Raw genomic sequence first — 21069 nt, 5'->3', positions numbered from 1 at the left:
AGATTTAAGATCTGCAAAGCGTGAGCATATTCTTTCATGGGGATCTTTTGTATTTCTAATTTGTTTCAGTGTCTTATGACATTTATCAGTGACTTGGTATGGCAAAACATCAGATACATGATACTTATCAGATAGTAAAATGTTACTTGATTTCTATTGAAATTATATTGTCTTCAAGTCTTATTACATTTCCATGTCTCTGAAGATGGACAGAAACACTAATGTTCTCTTACTGTATATTTGATATGTATATTATCAATTTTATTAGTCTATTGATATTTTGGTTACATTATGTACAGTATAACCTATAATGGACTATTTATAATTTCAACATATGGTATATATTACACAGATATAAATATTATCTTGTTCATTAAATTAATTTTATTATCTATTCTACTTTCAACAGGACCAGTGTATCCTTGATATGCCACAGACTGCATCCTTAAATTAACTGAGTCTGATGTAAATTCTTATTTAATCATTTTCAATGATGCTAGGACTTTAGAATATTTTATCTTTCCTTCCTTTCCATAATTATTTTAAACATTTGTTGGGTTATATTCTAAAGATAGTATTCCTTTTGTTATTCTTCAGTTTTAAATGATTTATATTAAGATTTAATAGTTAAAACTTTCATACAAAGGAAAGTAAATATATTGATAATAAAACTTAAGGTTTAAAGTCTTGAAAACTTTTTTGAAATTACATTTGATGTTAATCATACTGACAAATATCATCGTCACTTTACAATTTAGTAAACAGATGTATATTTTACATTTTTAGAGAACACCTAAGCACTTAAACACATAACTAGCATCCCAGAAAATTCAGTTATAATTTTTAAATAGCAACAACAGAAACAAAGGTGTGAACATTACAATAAAATTGGAATAAAATAGAGTCTGCTTTATTTCCCAGACTGTAGAACACACTTCCTCATCTCAATGCAGTTTATAAAATATCAAGTACTCAGGACAGCTAAACAGTACTTCATGTTACCTTCAGCAATATTATAGTGCTCCAGATTTTCTCTCCAGAGTTGTTTCCGATATTTTTAAAGGTCAGTAGAGCAATCTGACAATTTCGTAGTCACAATCAGTTATCCCCATCCTTGCATGCAAGTACTCTCATGATCAGGCAGGTCTTAAAGCACTCATCAGGATGCTCTCTGATCTCTATCCCTGCCTGCTCTCATTTTCTGCCAATGGATGAAAATAGGTATCTTATTGCAAAGATACTTCACTTTAAAACGCTGTTCATCCTTTGGATTTTCTCCTGAAGGCTTTGGGGGTCTTACTGCTCCAGTAAAGGCTACAGGCTGTTAAGTTCTTAGACTAAGTTGCTCAATCATAAACATAGGTGTAGATATACTGGTGTGAATAACCAAGATAATCCTAAAATTACTTGAGCTGCTATTTAATAAATGAACTGAGAATTATATTCAAATGTAAGGCATTTTAAAATATTCCTTAGGTCCTTCTTTACTTACTACCTGAAGGAAGCATACCAAAATGATAGAATTCACAAATTCATTCACCTCTTTTTCTTTCACTGTAGATTAAATTTGCAATCGATAACTCCTTGAACTTCTATCATTTTCAGACACGTACAGATTTTATTCTGCAGTTGGAGCTGTGTTAATCAAAGACACAGGTATTAGATGGGTTCATGTATGATGTATTACACTCTGTATGTTCATACTTACATATGTGCACAGAATACTACAACTCATTAGGCTATTTGCTGAAAGTTTTGTCGATTTACTGTACCAATCAGGCATTGTGCCAAACACAGGGATTATAGCAGTGAAAAGAACTGGCTTGAGGTAGGATAATATTTTCCTAAGCCATGTGCAAAGTTAGGAATATTGATGTTTTACCAAGATTACAGATGGGCCTCTAGGAGGAGAAGTCTCCTGATTATCTTCTGTTGATGGTGTTAAGGTAGATGTCAGTGGGCATGGTTGAAGGACGCATATCTTAAGACAGAAAAGGAAACTCCTTCAAGGCTACAGAAGGTTTCCATGTGATTAAAGCTCTAATTTCTAATTCCTACTAGACAATGGGCTGTAGGGAAACAGTCACAGTAAAAACCTCTCTGAAGAAGGCTCACTGCCGAGGTTTGAGAAGACACTGCAACATCCATCGGGGTGTCTTTCTTGGAACTGTCACTGTGGAACTGGGCCCTGGGCAATGAAGACAAATGCTCTGGAAGTGAGTGGTCCCTGCAGAGATGGGACCGAGTGTCAGTTTCTTTCTGCATCAGTAATCCCTCTGCTCTGGGAGTTACAAGGTAACGTTTAAATATTTATATAAAGAGGTGTTAAAATGGCTCTTTAAATCGCCTAAGCTATTGACATATTGAGATCGCTTCCTTATCGTTCTTTCAAATTCTCTGGTCTGCGGTTCACAAATGTGTCATTCAAATCTTATTTTCACTGGCTTTAATATTCTGCTTTGACCTGTGATATGAATAAGAGTTAAATAAATAATCAAAGGAGTCCTGAGTTCCCAGCTAGGAAAAAAAAATCAAATACTTTATCACGAGGCAAATCTCCACCAGGTAGTAAACAGCTCTTATCAGAAGAATTAAACTGGAAATGTGAACAAAATGCCTATGAAAATACATGTCACTAATCCTGAGGGAATGTATCAAGCCTATTTATCACACAATTAGTGAGAAAAGCTGATGTTTATCCTCAAGGTACTGAGAACACTGTAATATACAACATACATGGGAAGATTTTTCTAAGTCTGAGCCTTAAAAATCAGCTATTTTTTTTACACTGAATCAATAATATAATACTGGAATGCTCTACAGATCTTATTTCCACAGTTTTCCCAATATTTTGAATATAAATAGAACCATTTGACAGTCTAGTAATCACATGTGTTTATTAATTCTTCAAATCTTTGGCATATGTGCCCAAATAAAATGGTGTGTGTGTGTGTGGGGGGGGGATGTACTCATTGGACAAATCATTATTGATCTATTCCTTCCTTATTCAGCCTAAAGCTAGTCAAAGCACATACGTTATTTCCAAACAACCTAAAAAAATGAAGAAATAGACAAAATGTTAGCAATAAAATGTCAGAAGGCATTGAGTTCCAATGATGCCATGAGTCTTCTTGGACCCTCTTTGGGGGCCAGTTTTATCCTGGGGGTGTGTCCCAGAGCAGACATAGGATTGAGAAGTCTTGAAGTGGCATGTATGCTTCCCTGGATTCTGATTAGCTCTGATTTCTTGCTTCCAGTGAGACACATCTTCCTCATTTTCACCTCCTATAGACACCATCTGCTTTCTGCACTGCTTTGATCCATGCTAATCACTTCTCTCTTGCATTCTCCAAAACTAATGCTAACACAAGGCCCCAGGAAAAAGCGGATGTTTCCTGCAGGCTGAGTTAATAGAGATTGTTTTACAGTACCAGCCAGTAAAGAAACTTCAAACAGAAAGCCACGTTGCTGGTGGGAATGCGGCATGGTACAGCCACTTTGCAGTCAATTTGGCAGTTTCTTACAAAACTAAACATACTCTCTCCATATGATATAGCAATTGCACTTTTTGGTGTTTACCCAAATGAATTGAAAACTTATGTCCACACAAAAAGCTGCACATGGATGTTTATAGCAGTTTTATTCATAACTGCCCAAACTTGGAGAGAACTAGGAAGTCCTTCATTAGGTGACTGTGTAAATAAAATGTGGTACATCTAGGCAGCAGAAAAATATTCAATGCCAACAAGAAATAACCTATCGGACCTTGAAGAGATATGGTGGAAGCTCCGGTGCGTGTTACCAAGCACAAGAAGTTCATCCAATATATAACCTTGCGGGACAGGCGGAACTTAGAGACAGTAAAAAGAACACTGACATCCAGTGGTTTGCAGAGACAGAAAGAGAGATGAGCAAGCTCCACCAAGAACAAACTACTCTGCACAACACTGTATTTACTGAGCTGTGTCATGATAGCTTTGGCAGAACCCAGAGAGTCCACAGTGCCAAGAGTGAACCCTGATGCCGACTGTGGATCTGAGGGAGGAAGTGTCCACGGAGACACTTTGTTTGTTTTTAACTTTAGCCCTGCAGATGTGCGGAGTGCAGGCTTCCTGGTTCTGTAGGTTGTCTTTTCCCTGCATGGCTCTCTCCCTTGCTGTGCTGACGCTTTCTGGTTCTGGACCCCCAAGTTCACTGGACACTGCTCACAATAGGCAGGCTGGGACATCACATCTCAACGGGGAACAGAAAATGTGGCATGTATACACCATGGAATGGTGTTTTGCTAAAATGGAAGGAACAGCCCTGTCCCATACAGCCCATGACGAGCCTGGAGGTAACCGTGATAAGTTAAATGAGCCAGAAACAGAAGGACACACTGCACAATCTCTCTTATGTGTGGAATCTAAAAAAGTCAAATTTACAGAATCAGTGGGCAGACTGCTGGGTCCCAGGGGACAGGAAGACTTTGGTCAAATGGTATCTGCAAACAACTGCTGGAGATGTATTATTACAGTGCACTGTGACTACCATTCTTGAAAACATAGTGTAGGTTTGAAAATTGCCAAGACGGTGGATCACACATGTTCTTGTTACCCCAAAATTATAAATACATGAAGTCAGGGACATGCTCATTAGTTGGATTCAATTTTTCCACAATTCACTCATATTGATATCACACTACACCTCATGAACATACAGTTTTTTGCCAATTATAAATGAAGAAAGAAATAAAAATAAAAATAATGTATGCTCTTCCCCATAAGCAGCTTGTCTTTTCTTCAAAATAGCATTTTTTCCTCTAAGTGCCTCAGCAACTATGTAGACCTTCACTAGACTTTGTTAGTAACTTACCTTCCACACCTGCTGTCTGTAAGTAAATTTATAAGCAAGAACTCAATTTTTTTTTGTTAGACTCCAAACTTTTCATGCTTTGTACCACAGAATGACGCCAATGCACTCTACCACATGGGGTCTACATGCATTTTCTTATGGATCTTAAGATTCACCTTTTTTTTTCCTTTGTGATAAACATATGTGTTTGAGTTTTAGGTTATTATTACATGAAATTTAAAAGATCATGACTTAAAACATATTAAAATAATTCCACCTGTATTTCCAAGCTAGCATGACATGCATGTAAATGGGATGATGCTCAGGTTTGGCTCAGGTTTTGTGACCAGCATGGTGGGAAGGATGTTTCCACTACGGGACCTCAGCACACGCATGCGGCCAGCTCTCCAGATCCCTGGGACCATTTCTCCATTTCTGAAACATCTCTTCCTACGTGCTGAAGGTGAAGGCTCACAATGCGAAAGCCACCTCCTCTTCCCATTGCAAGTGAGGTGGAGCTGGTTTAACTAGGAACAACTGTGCACAATAGTCAGGGAGTTACTCAGAATACCCTCTGGGAATGCCCGGTATTTATTTTAACGTGTGGTATTTTGGTTAATACGAGGCTGCCACATTCTTCTCACTTGGTATGTTTTGACCTTTCAGCCAGTGCCACGGTGGCTTGGGCTCTGTAATGGCACGGAACTGTCCTGGTCCCACCTGAAGGGCTGTGATTAGCGTTGTTTGTGTGGAACATTGCCACCCACACCCTGGACCCCATGCCTTCCTCACCCACAGAGATAAATGGTCCCTGCCGAGTAAATCACAGCCTGGTCCCTTCCTTCTCCCTCCAGTACCCGTCAGTTGGAAAATGCACACATTCATGCACACATAAGATATATTTTTAAGATCCTTGTATTTTCCATTTTAGGGACCAAATCTAAATTTCAGTCAGCCTAGAGACATTCATGAACACATTATCTTCAATCAACCATATATTTGGTCAAAGCAATGTAAGAACATAAACACATGTCTACTTGGCAATTATGGTTGATATGCTTTTCAGTAGCTTTAGAGGATTACTGAAAGATGAATTGCTGAAAACAGGGCACACCTACACTTTCTTAATAAAATTCTTACATGCCCTTATATGCTAACCACTACTTTCAGCGTCCAAAGTAGATTTTCATTTAAACAAACACATCATATGCATGAAACAAACCAATGAAATCATCTTGAGAAACTATCAACATATTCTGTGGCTGGTTTTATATACAAGTCTTACATATAGTTATAATTCATTCCTTTCATTTCTTCACCATTCTGTCCATTTATTATCCAATTTATCTTAACCTCCAAAGCCTTCACAAATCAGTCCCTGAATTCCTGCCCCTTGCCTCCTCCAGGGCCAAGGCAGCATCTCTACTGAGCAGGTACAATGCTGTATGATGTCTTCCCCAGGGACCACTTTTGGTCTCTGTGCTGTCCGTAAAGCAGTTAGTACTTTTAGACTCTGCACCTGCTTTCTTACTCTTTCTCTTAAAACCCCCAATAGCTGCCATCACCAGGTGGCCTCAACTGGGCCCCCATCCCCTGGCTGCAGCGGGTGGCCCCAGGTCCTCGTCCCTACTTGCTCCCTGCCCTCCCCAGGCTCTTGCCTCTCTTCCAGGCACAGCGGCTCCTCCTGGGCTGGAGACGCTCTCACCACTGGTATCGCCAGGTCTTCTCCTCCTGTCACTGTGTTCTTTTTGACATTTATATTAAAATGTCAACTCTCCAAAGCATCTGTCTCGACCACCCATTTTCAAGACCTCACCCGGCTCGTCACAGACTGTAGTGCGGCCTTTCCCGTCATCCTCACGTAAACCCACAGCCATGCACGGTTTCCTTTGTTGTTCCATTTTGTTTTTTAAATTCAAGCTTTCTGATGTGAGGATTGCTTGTACCATACAGTTCACTGCATCTGCTCTTCTCACAATATTCACCAGCCCACAGTAAAATGTTCAGCATCAATGAAATTACTGGGAATCCCCATCCTGTTAACATCCAGCAACATGGATGCTATGTGAAACTTTCCAAGGGACAACGAAGCCTATTAGCAGGGAGCTGTTTTTTTGTTTTTGGTTTTTTTTGTCCTGGGGATTGAATCCAGAGGCACTTGACCACCGAGCCACATCCCCAGGGCTCCCCCACCCCTTTTCTGAGACAGTGCTTCACAAAGTTACTTGGGGCTTCGTTGGGTTGCTGAGGCTGGTCTTGAACTTGCAGTTCTCCTGCCTTAGCCCCTGGAGTCACTGGGATTACAAGCCTGTGCCACTGAACCTGGTTTTTCTTAGAGCTCCCTGGCTGGCTCATGCCACAACTCCTGGAGGAACCTGCCCCCTCACCTCCACTCCATAATGCCCCGTGCCCCAGTGCCTCAGCCAGATTATCAATCTATTTTGAAATCATAAGATGTAAAGAATCTTGACCCTCCCGCAGCAGTTTAGAAGTGTGGAGAGAATAGGAAGGAAAAGAGGTGCGTGTTTCTCCCCAGAGACAACAGAAGAGAGTGGCCCCCCGCCCCCGGCCAGCTTCGACCCTCCTCCCGGCCGGATGACTCACTTTGCTCAGGCAGAGGTCATCTGGACCTGTCTCCTAGGAGGCTACTTGACAGCTTGTTCAAACGGTGACATCTTTCTGACCTTGGCTTTTATTTTTTCCCATTTCCGAATCACTTGGGAGACTACCGGGAGACGTTTTAATTTGGGCTATAAGTGTTCTCATTCTGTCACACCCCCGACATATGGCAGATGCACTGCTGGATGACCTAGCTTTCAGCTCAATCCTTTTAGGAAGAAAAAGTCGAATTTCTTACATTCACAGCTAATCTATCTGTCAATAACAGAGAAGTCGCACTATATTTTTAAAATCACATTTTCAGGCAAAAATTTAACCTGTATTTATTTCTTTTGACTGAAGTAGTATGTATAGGTAAATAAATTGGTTTGCTGTATGATAAGTTCAAATTATTGTAAATGTCATCCTCGTTACAACAGAACACTGTTTTGCTCGAAGATGTACCCTAGTGCTCAGAACAGTGTCTGAGATGTAGTAGCACTCAGTCAGAATTGACCATCTAAACAAATTGTTCACCTTTAGAGCAAGGGACAAGATTGTAAAATTTCATACATAACCATGTCTTAAGATAACTCAAAAAAGATACAGTATATTAAAGTATTTTATAAACTTCCCCAATGATTTTAGAAATATTCCATTGAATTTAAAAATCTGAAAAAGCATACATTTCAAGACTCTGATCTTTTAAAGAATTCTCATTAGCACAGTCTTCCATAAAAGTATCCGTTTGTAAGCATCATTTACCTTTATTTTAATTATTATTTATACAAATAACCTCTAGAATCCACATGAGACTACCAGATAAAATTACTAGACAAAAAAACTAAGTTTATTAGGCATATTGCAATAGAGACTCTGCCTTGATAGAATCTTAATAGTTTCCAAAAACGAGTAAATGGGTAAAATATACCTGTGGTTCTGTGACTGGGGCTGGGTATTTCTGAGGTACACACTGGAAACGTGGGGCCTGGGGTGGAGTGTGCATGTAGGGTAAACTCCCTTTGCATGAGAGCACAGAACGGTGTCTGAAAGGGAATCTTCATGAGCAAACTCAGCCTTCAGTTTCAGTTGGTCACAGTCTTACCAGGAGCAAATATTTCTTGAGGCAAGCAATCTTTTGAATATCATCTTCATGCCTTATCATGCATGTGTTTAGACATACACAAGCACACCATAATAGGTCAATCAGGTATCTTAAAATTTTTACATGAAATAAAAACTATCTTAGTATACTAAATAAATATAGCTCCTTGAATTTATCATTTTAACCAATTAAATTTTTCTTATGCAAGTATCATATTTATTTTCTTGCATCCATATTCAGGGTTCATCACCTGGTGAGTGCTGCTTTCACCACTTATATTTTTATCATCTTTAACCAATATTAGAAATAAAACCTTCTGCTCTTAAAAAGTGTACAAGTGAAATGTGGAATAGAAGACAGGAAATGTTGCTGCATGCTCATACATTTTCTATCACTCAAACACAATTTAAGGTCATCATTCAGACATTTCATATGTATGTCACATGTGGGCACAGCACCTTTTAAAGACAATCCATACATGCATGTCTGTGCATGTGGACATGGTGCCTCTAATGACATTTCATATATGCATGTCTACTTGTGATCACAGCATCATTTAAAGAATTATTTCAGCACTGAGGATTGAACCCAGTGGTGCTTTGCCACTGTGCTAAGTTCCCAGACTTTTTAATTTTTACTTTGGGACAGGATCTTTCTAAGCTGCTGGGACTGGCCAGAAACTTGTGATTCTCCTGCCTCAGCTTCTCAAAGGATCTGAAATTACAGGTGTGATCAATGGCAGTTGAAAGACATTTTTTTAGATTTTATTAACCTATTATCATTCCATGTAGGATAACAAGTGAAAAGGTATTAAAAATTATGTTTAAACACCAATTTTTGTATATCTTTTCCTTTATTAGAACGTGTGGAGATTTCTAACTATTTTACTACCTTAATTTAATATTAGTTTGTAGTCCTAAAGTTGAATAAAGTTATGAAAATTATAATTAATCCAATACCTTTCTCCTCTTATATAAAGGATCATGAAATTTATAAGGTCAAACCATTGAAAAGGTATCTGACTTTACAATTCAATTCAATTAAGAAAAGTTTGTAACTTTTTACGTGTTGAGCAATTTGTGGAAGAGTAATTCACTTGATCCATAGAAACAAAGTATGGATTTTAATAAATTTAATCATAAAATATAAAATTAACGTCTTTTACATTGGGCTAATGTTACTTTTACCTGGTGATAAAGAAATATTAGAGTTCTTATGCTAAAGCCAAATCACTTTTATCTGCCCAAATATTCTCCTATTTTTGAAAATGTGTGTATTTTAAATTAAAATAAACCTATGTGGTCAATATCAGAAAACGTTGAGCAACACTTCAATTTAAGCTCTACGTGTCTCACTTTTCTTTCTATATAGAGGCCAAACCACTACCCAAGTCACAGTCAGTCTTCATCCTTTCTCCACAAGCAGAAACAGTAAAGGAAAGGGAAGGGCCAAAGGCAGAGTTCAAGGGCGAGTCCACGGATGGTAAGCACAGTGACCTGTCCTGCACCTGCTTCCAAAGTGACCACGCCATCGATGTTGAGGCTCCTCATTGCCTGGAGCGGCTTCCTGTGGTGTTTAGGGTGGAGTCTATTCCTGTTGGGGGTGCATGTGAGTGAAAAGAGGCAGGGACCCTGAACTCGAGGGCCAGAGAGCAAGGTGAACGCCAGTCGCTGCTGAGATGCTCACGCAGAACACGCATCTCCAGAGCGTCCCAACGCAGCCACCGGGGAAGGGCTCGCTCCAGGCAGACAGGCTGCTGAGCTGTTCTCAGTGGCGCAGGAAGAAAGGGCACTCGCTCGGCTGTGGAGGTGACTTGAGCTGCTGTCCTGCAGGCAGGCGGGTGGACATGGCCCCTGAAGCCCATGGCTCCTTGGACAGCTGGGGGGAGAGGCTGGCTGCGGCTTCCCCCACCCTCATCCTAGGATCTTCCTCTTCCAGGCTCACAAAGTCACGTGCCAAAGACAGCAAAGCCCAGAAAAGAGACAGAAGAGGAACAAAAGCAGAACTGGACTGATGCTGTGTTGAGGTGTTCACAAAGCAGTCCTTCCCAAAGGGGGACAGTTTCCACCCGATTCAGATAATAAAGAGATTCATGAATAAATCCATGTCTGAGAGCTTGAAGAAAGGAAATTTGAGCTCAGGAAAACAAGAGAAGCCACACATTATTACCCTTGTGGGCTGCCCGCTGCTTCTGAGTGGAGGATCGGATTATTGTGCGAGGACGCTTCCCTCTGATCTCTGAGGGACATCCAAAGTGACTGACCCTCAGTTTTCTCAAAGATCAGCAGAAACTACTCTGTTCAGCAAATTTGACTTGAGTTGCTCTAACCAGAAAGATGACCACGTTGCTAGAGGTTACCAGTATTTCAAAAGAGGAAAATTCTGGAAGGGTATTTACAGTGTCTTCGGTCTCATCTGGGTGATTTTAAAGCAGCCTGGGATGGGACTACATTCTCATAATAATAATTCTGGATGGTGGGCACCGGAAGGCAGGCGTCTTCAGCTGTCCTTAGTGCCCGCAGCGTGGGCTCATTCACACCTGTCCTATCCAGGAGTAAGTACTTCAAAAGCAGGCCATCAAAAGTGTTGCCCAGGTCTAGGAGTGTTCAAGGGGAACAGGAAAGTATGCTTAGTCCCAGGGCGGTTTATTCATGTCAGTGATGATTCATTGTGCACATACTGCAAGGTAGGAAAGGCAGAGGAGGATTAGAATGAGCTGATGGAATAGTAAAGGTGATATTTGAAGAGAAGCAATGACCGTCCTAGACAACTAGGTCAAAATGGTGCATGCATACACTAGATTCTGAGGTACTTTTTTTTCTGGCGTATTAACACAAATGCTACTTGCAAATATATTTAGGTATAGTAACAAACATTGATGAGGATTAATGATGCTTATCCCCAAAGCAATGTCTGTAATATGTAGAAAAAATTAACTAATTTCTGATTAAGAAAAGTTTCTTAAAAATCAACTTTTTTGTTCATATTTTTCATGAGATATGGCTTTGTAATACTTTGGTATCATTGGTCTGTTGATTTTGCTCCTAATCTTATAGAAATACAATAAATAGAATTTAAATTCATTTAGTGTTTTATTGATTCAGCTTAGATGAATAATAAAAAAATAATTTTTATATGACTTTAAGCAAATTATCACCCACAAAACCCCTAGAATCTCCTCTCTCTTTTATAATCACACTTTTTGGATCAGCAAGTCCTCTGGGATTTACAAGAACATTGAGGAGACACTGTCCCCTTGGGAAGCTTCTTTTGAGAATGATGAACTCCACATCCTCATGGGGAAGACTAGTGCTCTGAAGCAAGCTTAACAATTACCATTTTATGCAAATTAAGATAACAAAAAACCTTAGAAAGAAGATTGTAAGTTGCTGTGCTAAACTATGCTACACATTAAGTTGAAAATTAGGGGACAGGTATGTGTGGATGGGGGGTCACTTGAAGACCCCCACAATAATATGTATGTGGAGTACAACAGAGTGAAGAAGTCTCAGATGCTAGTTCATCCAGTCCTCCTCTCCCAGCTCCATTCAGCAGTCTGTGGCTCTGCAGGTTAGCAGGCCTGTCAAAGGTCTAGCACCCCGTTCTTCACAGAGGTGTCCCGCCCTCCTGTACCAGTCCTCCTTAAAAAGTGCATGTACTTTGCTTTTATTCCACAACAGAGTCTTCTCATATCTCCAGTTCTGCTCTGTACCTCTCACATCTTTAGGCTGCAGGATAAATCTAACTGAAGCATCCTCCTATGAATCTCCATGTAGTTGTTCCTGTATTTTCATAATTGACCTAAGAATGCAGTTCTCCAGAAAGAAGATCGAATCCCTATGGATAGAATCACTCTTTTTCTAAAAACTCCACTAATAATGAAAATAAACAAAACTACAAATTGTCTGAACTTGAGACATGTGTATTTTAAAAACAGCCCAGACATCAGCTCTGAGTTCTGAACTCACATCCAACCTCCTACTTGAAATCTTTCTCAACCGTGACCTTTGCTCCCTGGGTCCCTAAGCCGAGTCTTTCTCAGAGTCCCCTGTATTAGTAATAGGCATATCAATCTTTTCACTTCGTAAGACAACACTTAGGGCCATTCCCCACCATTTCTGCTTCCCCAGAACTGTGTCTATTTTAAGTTCATGACATTTCCTTCACCATTATTTCATGTCAGGCAATGGCTATCCCTGGACAACTGTGGGAACCACATGTTGACACTCTCCATACGCAGCTGTGTCCTCTTGCAAACTATTCTGTATGATGTTCTGTATGACGTGGCCAAAGCAATTATTTCAAAACTTAAATCTGCAGCTGTGATCTTCTCTCCTGACCTGAACCTGGTCTGTTTAGTGGCTCGCTTGTCTTCAGGAAGGACCTCACCTTGACAGACAGATACCTGGTGGTCAGGCTGCTGCTGACTTTCAGCACATCTCTTGCATGATCTCCTGAGTCTCTGCACCCCAAACAACCTAGACACAGTACTCTGTTTTTCACCACAATACTCTGTTTTTTAATACTCTGTCACATTTTAGTGCAAGAGTGACTTCCTCAACAAATTCACAATTTTACATTTAAGTAAGCATTACATATCTCACCTTCTAGAATATTCCTCCCCAAAAGATTTACCTTTTCTGTTTGTGTACACTGTTTATCCTTCATATAGGATTAGTGCAACCCCTGGCATCTACTAAACACACACACACACACACACACACACACGTGTGTGCACGCGCGCGCACGCATGTATGTACCCGTGAATGAGTCCAGGCTTCCTTTGGAGACATACTGAAATAGTCACAAGTTTTACTAGTTAGAACTTCCATCAAAACCAGAGGATGGTATTTCCTCTCATACAGGATTAAGGAAAGCTAGTGAACTGCTTCTAACAACAATTTCATAATTGGTTATTAGACTATTAGTGGTTCTTGTTTTGATTTGGATCTGGAATGTTTTCCCAAAAAGCTCACATATGGAAAGCATGACCCCCAAAGAAGCAAGGTTAAAAAATGGGGACTTTTAGGGAATGGATGAATCATGTGGGCTATAACCCCACCAGTGGATTAACCCAGTTGATGGAATAATAGTTGGAGTGGACCCTTGGTTGATAACTTCAGGAAGGTACGGTGTGACTGGAACAAGAGGGTGACTGGGGTCATGACCCTGGGGACTACATCTACTCTACCGTGGGGTCCCTGCTGTCTCCTTCTCCTTTTCTGCTGCCATGAACCGAGGCACTGTCCTCTACCATGACCTTCTACCCTGATGTTTCTGTCTTGGAGCCAGCTGACCATGGACTGAACCTTTGAAACTGAGACAAAATGAATCTTTTCTAAATTGTTCTTATCAGTTATTTTGTCCAAAGTGTGAAAAACTGACTAACACAGAAATTGATACTGAAAAGAGGGGTAATTGTTATGACCATACTTGACCATGTGGTTCAAAAGCCCCTGGAACTGATATACAGCGGGATTTGGAAAAGTTTGGGGATGCAGGGTGGAGAAACCTTAGAATGCAGTAATCTGGGCTTAGTGGGTGATGCTCAGAGGAATCCGGAAGACCAGAATGCTCCCAGCAATGTGAGCAGTGAAACCTGGCTTGTGAGGCTTCAAATGGAGACGAGGACTAGAGGTGGGGCCTCACGTGTTCCACTCTGGCCACGAACTTGTTACTTCACCTGTGTCCTGGGACTCTCTCAGGCTGAATTTAAAAGTGATGGACTAATTAATCTGACAGAGGAAATCTCAAGGCAGAGGTCTGGATATTGCTGGCTGCTCTGAGCCAGGTTTACTGTGAGAATCAGAAGTAAAAGAAGAGAAGGCTTTGAACACTTGGAGTGTGTCCAGAGAAGTGTCTACACAGAGGACATTGCACAGGTTGATGGCGTCCTAGTGTCTAGTTTTCACTCTGGTTCTTGTGACCCAAGCTCCTTTTTAAATTTATTTTGAAACTAGTCTAAGTTTTCCCCTTTCTAAATTGAACATCGGTCTCAAGATCAATATGCAGTACAATCATCATACTTTTTTTTATTTTTTAAATATTTTTTAGTTGTAGTTGGGCACAATATCTTTATTTTATTTTTTAGATATAAAATGTGTTTTAACTGTGATAGTAGGAGCAAATGTGACTCCATTTTGTTTTATGACTTCATCCTGTAAAACAACCATGCCAAGTAGAAGAGTCATGACTGGAGCAAGATGTTCTTTTCCTTTTGCTATAGAAACCTTTAAGAACACGGAACTACCTGATGGGGCATTGTTTCTGTAACTAGGGTAACGGGGCTCTGTTTCTGTAACTGGGGTGACTGGGCTTACTGTGATTGGTTAGGCTTCCCTCAGCTTGACTGCACTGTCCCTCTTCTGTAACCTGGCTTGCTTACATTGGCTAGACCCCCTGAACATCCCTTTTGCGGTTTTCAGGCTTATAAGGAGTGCCCTTGCAATTGTCCAGGGCTGATCAGGGGAACAGCTTTATGTTCTGGTCAGCCGCCACCGGTGTGCTTCAATAAAGGCTTGATTTGATTATACGTGAGTGGTCTGGAAGTCAGTTTATGAAACCCTGGGACAAAGCTTTAACTATAACAAACTGTGTTATAGTCACATTTTTATTTTTTATGTTTTTTTTAGTTTTATAGATTTTTTTAAAAATACATGACAGTGGAATGCATTATAGTTCTTATTACACATATAGAGTATGATTTTTCATATCTTTGTATATAGAGTATGTTCATACCAAATCATGCCTTTATACATGTACTTTGTTTTTCGTTTGCATTCCAATTCTTATTACACATATATACCACAATTTTTCATATCTGTTTATATATAAAATATATTGACACCCAATTTGAGTCTTCATACATGTATTTTATCAACAAATATATGAAAAAATGCTCATCATCTCTAGCAATCAGAGAAATGCAAATCAAATCTACTCTAAGATATCATTTCACTCCAGTTAGAATGGCAGCTATTATGAAGACAAACAACAATAAGTGTTGGTGAGCATGTAGGGAAAAGGCACACTGATACATTGCTGGTAGGATTGCAAATTGGTATAGCCAATATGGAAAGCAGTATGGAGATTCCTTGGAAATCTGGAAATGGGGCCATCATTTGGCCCAGCTATCCCTCTCCTCAGATTATACCCAAAGGACTTAAAAACGGAATACTACAGGGACACAGCCACTTCAATGTCTATAGCAGCACAATTCACAATAGCTAAAGTGTATAGAGCCATCCTAGATGCCCTTCAGTAGATGAATGGATTAAAAATGTGGCATTTATACACAATGGAATTTTACTCAGCATTAAAAGAGAATAAAATCATGGTATTTGCAGGTAAATTGATAACATTGGAGAAGATAATGCTAAGTAAAGTTATCCAATCCCCCCAAAACAAATACTGAATGTTTATTTTATTTTTAATGTGGTGCTGAGGACCCACCCCAGCGCCCCACACGTGCTAGGCGAGCGCTCTACTGCTGAGCCACAACCCCAGCCCCCACAATCGTCATAATTTCTAAATTCAATGAGGTCCCAAGAAGCATACTAATGATTTGATGGAATAATGCAAGGTAATTGTAGAGTCTGTGTGGAGTAATAAGTACATCAGGATTTATTAACACTAAGAAGGAAGGTCTTGTGAAATGAGTAATCCTACTAGATATTAAAATATACTTCAAAGCTGCTTTAGAAAGCACTTGGCAAACAAAACCAAAGAGAAAACAAAAGACACAGTGCTGAGCCCTGAGCACAGATGCTGATAATGGAGCAGATGATAGACATGGAATCCTGTGTGTGGTGACATGCCATCTCAGATACTGTGTCAGAGAAAATAGGCATGTGTGGTGACATGGTATCTCAGATACTGTGCCAGAAGCGGACTTCTTAGGCCAAGTGGTCCTGGACAGTTGGGTATTGGTTGGGGAAAAGGTAGATGTATTCATTCTTCACCACCCCACACAGATGAACTTGAAATCGACCTATAATACCAATGTAAAATATGACAATAGGATTACAAAAAACATAAGTAATTTTTTTTCTGTCAAAAGATTAGAGAAAGCATTCTAAGGATCATACAGAGTCAACATGGAATTCTAAAACAGACTGATGTATTTTACATTAAATGTCATTACTTGTCAACAAAAAATAAACAAAGTCAAAGATCATTGACAATCTGGGGACCAAAATACACAGAAAGAGACCAAATGACAAAACAATAGAAGATAAAAATAAGTGAATCGCAGAAAAATATGGACAAGTCCCCTCCTTACTATTATTGTATTTTTATTTGTTGGAAAATGTTCTAAAAAACAATCTAAAATTTTAGATAAATAAAAATCTGTCTTTATAAATGTCCTATAACAACACTATATATATAATATAAAAATAAAAATCTGTCTTTATAAATGTCCTATAACAACACTATATATATATATATATATATATATAGAGAGAGAGAGAGAGAGAGAGAGAGAGAGAGTCTTAGAGCTCACATCAAAAACCTAATGATCCATGAAATGAGTGATTACAAAAGAAAATCCACACTCTTCTAAAATTAGCATGCTTTTAAAGAAGAATTAGACTATTATTTTCTTATATATAAACGAATTTTAAAACACAAAGGACATGTAAATTATAGGCCACTTTCTGCCTTTTAATATCACCCAAATGGCCAACTCTTTTAACAGATGGCAAATGTTTTCATTCCTCCTGCTCAAAGCTCAAAGCTGTATACTAATGCAAATGCATGTGTGGATGGCTGCAGAGACAGGAAGAAAGAGGGAGAGACAGGAGGCAGATACTGTGAATATCGTCAAAGTAGGAGCTGCCCAGCCAATTTAAACACACCAGGAAGGCTTCCCAGGGCTGCTGATAGAGAGGGAGACTCAGTCAGAGCTCAGTGTCCTGAAACTGGTTGTGGAGAGTTGCTAAGAGCTAGGGGTGGGGGCTTCGGGTCACTATAGGACCTAATGGGCCTGACCCAAAGGAAAAGTAAATTTTCTAGTCCTTCTATGATAAGAATTTGTATAATGTGAAATAAGGTGCTCCCTGAAGTCGACCCATGAGGTGGGTGGACACAGGTGTTCTTCCTCCACAGGTGCCTCGCAGAGATGGCCCAGGACACTGAGACTAACACTTCTTCCTCACTAGAACTGGCAAAAGAATTTTAAAAAAGACTTTCATCTTAAAGGCAAAAGAGAACAATTTACAGAGAGAAATTTTCTAAAGAAAAAAATTCTAAGGACAGGGAGGCCAGGGTCCTGGAATCAGGAAGAAACCCACCCAACGTGAGTGCCCTCAAACAGAACGTTAGGACACACTGGGTGAGTGCTGACGGACTGGAGGAGTTCCAGGGAAAGCCGAGGACACCCTGGACCGTCCGACTCCTCAGATTCTGTCCGTGTTGTGGACATCATCAGAAAAGCTCTAGGGTTTTAAGGGGATAATCTGTGTTGTGGTACTGATGACAGCCTTTCTCTGGTTTCCCACATTTTATCTTAATTAGTTGTCATATTTTCCCAATTTATCTTCTTCAATGACCACTTACTAATGTTGTGTCCTGAGTTAATGTGTTTAAAGGCTCTATTTCTTGGCATTAATGGATAAACTTGCACCAAATTTATGAGGTAGTGTGTGAGAGACACGTTTCAAAATAATTTGTAAGAAAAAGGAGTATACATCCTCAAATAAATAGGTACAAACAAGTCATTTCAATGGGTAATGAGGCATATTATCTCTGTTTTATCTATTATCACACTGGTTCCAACATCCTAAGTTTGTATAAAGTTTATTCTAGTTTATTCTACATTTTCATAGCAAATTTCCAAAGAAAATGCTGGAATTCAACACTCAGATGGTGACATTAGTTAGCTTATAAATCGAAGAAGTAATCATGGGCATATAAGGAAGTTTTACTTGTATATATTACCTGACAATATAGGTCCTTATGAAAAATTATAGTCTAGTGAAAGTCCCTAACAAACAAGTTATATGACAATACTCATTATTACCAAGCATACTAGTACAGATCCTTAAGCATCATCTAAGCACAGGGAGCTTGGTGGACACCCAGCATTTTCTGCTATGACCTGCAATATAATCTCATTTAATATTTGGAAAGGAAAAAAGGGGTTAGGTGTCCTTATCAGTCTCACTCACAGATGATAAATATCATGTTTGTCTCATGAACTCATATAATATGTAATTTATTAATGCTATTTACAAAGGGAAAACTGATTAATTAATAGGAAACTAACATATTAATAATTTCCTTTTATAGATCAATATATGTATATTTTATGTCAAATAATATGACATGATTTTCATTGATTTCTTTTTTATGAAAGACAAAAATTATTTTGTTCAAAAAGTATGAACTCAGAAACATTGATAAAAAAAGTGTAAGTTAGTATGTTTTGTTAGAATATGATTATTTCATTTTTGACATGTAAACTGCCTTTTACTTAACACATTTTATGGCAAGATCTTCAAAGAAGCCATAAAAAGCAATTTCTAATAATCCTATAAACTTTCATGCAATAGATGTTATTTAGCAAACCCACACTCATTTACAGAAATATCTGTTATAAATCATCTTTGAAATGTGAAATATTTAATATATTTTGAAAATGATGCAAACTATGTAGTACTGCATTCTTTTCCCCACATCAGTTAGGGATTAAAAAGTAACTTAAATTTCTAGGTTTAAAGAGAAATCAAGTTTTTTTTAACTCTATTTTGAAGATTGAGCAGTTTTTATACTACAATTACAATATGAAATAATTTTACTGAAAATAGAAAATGGAAGTGCTTATAGAATTGAAAATTGTATAATAAAAGTGAAGATATTTTAGAATGAAAAAGCATTCTGGCATCAATAATCTAACAAAATGTTACCATTCTTTACATTTTGAAAGTAAAGTTAATAGTAGTTTCATAGTGATTAAGTGAACACAAATAAAAGGCTGAAAATAATGCCTGTCATAGTAAACGTTCAATAGATATTAGCTAGTATTTCTATCATCACTGTGACAAGCAATTATAATCTAAACTGATTGTTACAGGAAGTTGAGTAAATTCAACAACACTGTGATGGTTTCGTTCTGTGTCTGAAGCACAGAGGGTGGTTTCTTTAGTCATCTGTTGCTATTGCCCCCAACCTGGGTCACTGGATGCATTTAGCAATCTGCACATGGACACCACCAGGTCAGCCAAGCAAAGCATGAGGTCCACCAAACCACTGTTTTCCACTCTCATCCAGATGAATTTCTGTGTGGCAGGACATCTTCCATTTTTTAGGAATCTGGCAAAGTTGTGGAAATTTCCCTCCTGCTTCCTATTACCTTCCAAAACACATAAAATCCAATTTTTAAAGTTCTTCCTTACATACACCTCTTGGAAAGCCCTCTCCCCAAATGCTCCCCATTTCTGTAGGAGTCCTGGTCTGCAGCTCCCTCTCCCTGGCTGGTTTGGGTTTGCAGCACTGTCTATTGACAATGCTGTCAGGGTTACACTCTCCACCATCACACCTTCCTGGGAAGGCAAGATGTCTTTCCTACTTCTTTGTACACTTCCCACAAGATGTGCTTTCATAACATGTCTGATTTTTAAAATAAATGCACCGATTAATGAGCAAAAGCAAATCATTCTCTAATGAAGTGCAACATTTACAAAGGCAACATAACTTATTTCTAGACATGCTCTAATGTACAGGAAGGATCTAGAAGGGTACTGTTTTGGATGCTGGCATCCACCAGTACCTTAAGCTGACTTTGACTCCATGTAAGGACAAGGTGTGCACCTAAGAAGTACTTCTGAGAGGTGTGCACTAGAAGCAGACGGGAAGCTGCAGATCAATTGTATGCCTAATTCAAAACCAGGCTCTGAATTTCACATCAAATTCAAACAATGCTAAGAAATATTTGTGGCTGGATCTTAGCTCTGCTGCTGAAAGATATTTTATAATGAAAACATTCCAAAGACCGACAAGAGTGAAACAAGTCTTTCGATGAGGACTAGTTCCTGCTGCCTGTATGAAAGATGGGTGGTTGTTAACTCACACTCCAGGAGCAGGAATGGAAGCCCACCTGTCACTCCCTCCTGGGCTGTTGCAGCCATCACAGCTCAGCCTTCCCTGGGCAGCAGAAAGCAGGTTCCCAGTGCCCAGGCCCTGCTCACATGAAGCTGGTCTCCCCATGGTCCAAAGGCTGAGTCCATTCACTTTGGTGACCAATGCAGGGGTCTGCATGGGACGTATCATAGATCAAGGAGACTGACCAGAGAGTTCTGCAACAGCTTTATTGATCTTTTGCTGGTCACTGGGAAGGATGTAAGAGAACCATTGCCAGTAGGAATCTTTTGCATGACTCTGAAGAAAGCCAGTTCTTAGGAGAATAAAGCTGAGAGACAGGGAAAAAGAGAAATTGAGAAAAAAGAGGAAATCAATCAGATAGATAGTAATAGATAAACAGTAGATAGATAGATGATGGCTTTTATTTCTGATCATTATTAATAAGTGTGAAG

This window comes from Urocitellus parryii, chromosome 13 (assembly GCF_045843805.1).
Source record: "Urocitellus parryii isolate mUroPar1 chromosome 13, mUroPar1.hap1, whole genome shotgun sequence".
NCBI lineage: Eukaryota > Metazoa > Chordata > Mammalia > Rodentia > Sciuridae > Urocitellus > Urocitellus parryii.
The sequence above is the reverse complement of the archived record's forward strand: the minus strand, read 5'-3'. Positions refer to the sequence as shown.